Consider the following 4,665-nt stretch of genomic DNA (forward strand, 5'->3'; position numbering starts at 1 on the left):
TCTGTCCCATCCAGCCGCACTCCCAAATATATTGCATTGCTTGTGAATTGCCTCCACGTTATTTGCTGAGTGTCCACTATGTGTTGCTCCTCTCTGCTAAACCCCAGATATTCAGACATTAAGATGAGGGAAGAAGACTGCAGCCAATTCACTGATCAGGGTCTGATTCAGCTAACCATGATGCTGAAAGTGATTCTTTTGTTTATTGAATCAGGACATACCTAGCAGATATTTGTGTCAGGTCCTTTAGAGACTTGCTTGAATCTCACCTTTTCTAAGAGCACCCACAAACTCACCCCATGGGAATTAAGCTCTCTTCAACAGAGAGCCCGTGTCATCCGATTAGACTTCTGCCTTTGTTTTTATTTTTATTTATTTATTTAGAGACAGAGTCTGTCACCCAGGCTGGAGAGCAGTGACACGATCTCAGCTCACTGCAACCTCCGCCTCCCTGGTTCAAGCAATTCTCATGCCTCAGCCTCCCAAGTATTACAGGTGTACATCAGCAAGCCCAGCTAATTATTGTATTTTTAGTAGAGACAGGGTTTCACCATGTTGGTCAGGCTGGTCTCAAACTCCGGCCTCAAGTGATCTGCCTGCCTCAGCCTTCCAAAGTGCTGGGATTATAGGCATGAGCCATAACGCCTAGCCCAACCTCTACCTTTCGTTAGATCTACTTGTATACTACGAGAACATTTCTTTGACTTTGTACATGGTACTTTGTACATGGTACAAAGTAGGTGCTTAATCAGTGCTTGTCAAATTAAATATGTACAAGATGATGAGGCATCTAATACAGAAGGAGTGAGATGACTGTTAACTATGGCTGTGGCTGTTATAAAGATGAGAATTACTGAAACAACAACAGTGAAGAAAGTCATTTTTCCTTTTTCCTACGAGCTCATTATATCTGTGCACCTGCTAGGACAAAGGTAATGTGTCCCTGTTCTCCTGGGCTCTTCTAAACAGAGCCATGTTCATTTTTTCATGTTTGGATAATCTCACAAAGAGCTACTACATCTATTCTGTTATCTAAACTCCTCAGTAAGCCGGTAAAACGGGTATGAAAAGGATGCTCATCCCAATTTTACCAAGGCCAACAGGGGAGGTGACTGCTCCAGATTCAAGTGTTAATAAGTGGTAGCTGGGGTGCGGTGGCTCATGCCTGTAATCCCAGCACTTTGGGAGGCTGAGGTGAGCAGATCACTCGAGCCCAGGAGTTTGAGAACAGTCTGGGCAATATGGCGAAACCCCGTCTCTACCAAAATTACAAAAACTTAGCCAGGCGTAGTGGAGCGCACCTGTAATCTCAGCTACTAGGTGGGGGAGCTGAAGTGGGATGATCACTTGAGCCCAGGATGTGGAGGTTGCAGTGAGCTGAGATCGTGCCACTGCACTCCAACATGGGTGACACAGCGAGACCCTGTCTCAGAAAATAACCATAATAATAAAATAAGAGGTAGAGCCTGAACTCAAACTTTCCATTCTTAGTTTGAAGTCCTTAGCAACGAACATCCTGACAATCATAATAATTACAGAAAACTAAAATCAACAGAGCTGCAATTAAGATGGTTTTGTTTCTACCTTCAATTTTTTTTTTTTTTTTTTTTTTTTTGCAACTCTCCTAATGTAGTTGATTTGTATAATTCTAAACTGGGCTATGCATTTGTTAATAGTCCTTAATAAACAGACTCAGTTGTACCAGCATGCAAAGAACACAGGTGAGAAGGGTTCCCTGAAGCTCATTTGCATTCAGTTATCAAAATAAAATATGAAAAGTACCTCACAGGAGAAATCAGAAATTTTGAAACACTGATATTTCACAGTCCAGTGATTCTTAATAATTCTAGAGAAATAAGTGCCTGTCCATGTCTGTAACTGTTCTTTGCCCACACTTATATTTAGTTGAAGGGGATGCTGATGAATAAATAAAAGCAAATTGCTACCGACACACAATATTGGTTCAGGTTTATGCTCTAACTGCTTGAGGACACTTTGTGGCTAAGTTTCTCTTACTGATCCTGTCATGACTGCAATCTATTTCAGTTTAGAGGAACTTTGTTGCTCAGTTTTATACATGCAGGAAAAAAAAAAAAAACTGGTCATACAAACAGAGATAATCTATTACATTTTAAATGAAATTAGTAAATAACATTTATATCATTTTAGAACAACCAGAAACTGGGCATATACTGGAGCAAACTTTTAATCAGCATTCAGTTATCTCTTTGCCATTAGAACATGCTGAGGGCTGGGTGCAGTGGTTCATACTTGTAATCCCAGAACTTTGGGAGGCCAAGATGGGCAGATCAGTTGGGGCTAAGAGTTCGAGACCAGCCTGGCCAACACGGGGAAACCCCATCCCTACTAACAATACAAAAATTAGCCGGGCATGGTCGTGTGTGCCTGTAATCCCGGCTACTCAGGAGGCTGAGGTAGGAGAATCACTTGAACCCAGAAGGCGGAGGTGGCAGTGAACCGAGATTGCGCCACTGTACTCCAGCCTGGGTGACAGAGAGAGACTCTGTCTTGGAAAAAAAAAAAAAAAAAAGAACATGCTGAGATTGAGGTGCCCATATCACTGTATACGTGTTTTGGTTCCATTTCCCCTCTTATTTCCTATCCAGTTTAGAGAAATATTATCCCAGTATGAAAATTGATAAGGCAATTATAGAATAGAAAAAATTTCCCTACTGTATGTATATCTGTAACTTGGGGAATTTTTTCTCTACCTAAAATGTCTCTATTCTGATGATTCTTTCAGTGTAAGCAGCTAAAAAGGTGGTATTTTCCTACTTCTCTGCACCCCTCCCTGGGTGCAGGGAACTGGGGTGGCTTTGCCAGTGGACCACTTAGAAGTGAGGCCATGGCCCGTGAACCTTCCTGCTTCCTTCTTCTTGCCTGAGCCAGGCTGTCCCCAGAGAATATGTGTTCTCCGTTGTCCTTGATACAGTGTAAACTAAGCAAACTGAAGTCCTGGCTGTGTGGGAGACCTTTACTGGACCAGCCCTGCTGGTGACAGTGTAGGGAAGTCCATATAATCCCGGGGTCAGTATTAGGAAGCTCATTTACGTGGAGACACAGACCACCCTCTCCAGAGGGGGTAAGTGATGCAAGCATAGGACACAGGAGGTGGGGGAAGCTGGTTGCTCATCAGACGGAAGGATTCACCAGATACATTGAGTGAATTAAAGCAAAAGTGAAGTCAGGACAAGACCTGAGGATGTCTCCATTTCTGGCTGCTTACACCGTGCTGCAGCTATGGCTAGCAAGAGCCTGTGGAGTACAAATACTGTGCACGGACCTTCAGCACGCTCCCACACAAAAGACTTCCCCACTGAAAGCCAGCATGGCTGGTGCTGGAGCTGGTTTCCACATGAGGTTTTCTTTCCCCATCAGGGGATCTTGCAGTTATCATAACCCTCCCTTTCCCTTTTCTTACACTGCATACCACTGAGGTAACGCCCCTCAAGCAATTTCTTTTTTACGTGTACAAACACATCCTCTCCAGTCCTCTTTGTCCTTGCCTGTTCTCCAGATCTTCTCCATTTACCACAGGAAAATCTCTCTTCTTCCTTCTTTCCCACTCATGAATTCTGACATGAGCCCCAAACCACTCTCAGACTGACAACCGTAAGAGGTGTGCACATGACACCTCAAGTGAAAGGCAAAGGAAGACTTACACTTTGTAGTAAAATTAGACACTACAAGTAACCAGTGTCGTCAGCCTCTTAAAGTCCTTGAAAATGCCCAGAAGTTACTTTAAGCAATTCTGCAAAAGTCTCATTCAATGTTTTTCTCAACTACTAATATGCCAGCTAGAAACTCAAACAAAAATATCACCCTACATATTACATTACTAGAGCATGTTTGACTATTTTTAATACAAACATACCAGGCTTCAGTTGTGGTATGGGGATAAGAGACATGAGAGAGCTGGGCTGGGTCTTTGGTTGCCATTGAAGCATTATCCAGCAAGCATGCCCCGAAATCCAAAGAACCAACTGAAAAACACCTGCAAACAACTCACTGCCAAGTTGTACATGTTTTGGGATCCTTTGAGAATTCCTCAAGATGTTCAATGGCTGGAGTTGAAAAGTGGAGATGTGCAAATTGATCATTTGGAAGAATGTTGAATCTCTTCTCAAAAAATGCTGATTTATTGAATTCTGTCAAATAATTTCTAAAAGTTTGAGTACCCATCCTGGAGGAGTCCTCCTTTTTTTTTTTTTTTTTTTTTTTTTTGAAACAGAGTCTTGCTCTGCCTCCCAGGCTGGAGTGCAGTGGCATGATTTCAGTTCACTGCAACCTCTGCCTCCCAGGTTCAAGCGATTCTCTTGCCTCAGCCTTGCAAGTAGCTGGGACTACAGGTGCGTGCCACCATGCTCGGCTAATTTTTTTGTATTTTTAGTAGAGACAGAGTTTTGCCATGTTGGCCAGGCTGGTCTCAAACTCCTGACGTCAGGTGTTCCACCCACCTCGGCCTCCCAAAGTGCTGGAATTACAGGCATGAACCACTGCACCCAGCCCTCGGCTTTCCTTTTTAAGTCAGGGGCCAGGCCACATCCATCAGGCCCTCTGCAGGCCTGTTCTTTCATATCCATAGTCAGAGGAGTGGAATGGTAAATCCGCAACCATGGTTACTGCACACAATGAGTCCTTTTG

Source organism: Pongo abelii, chromosome 2 (assembly GCF_028885655.2).
Source record: "Pongo abelii isolate AG06213 chromosome 2, NHGRI_mPonAbe1-v2.0_pri, whole genome shotgun sequence".
NCBI classification, from domain to species: domain Eukaryota; kingdom Metazoa; phylum Chordata; class Mammalia; order Primates; family Hominidae; genus Pongo; species Pongo abelii.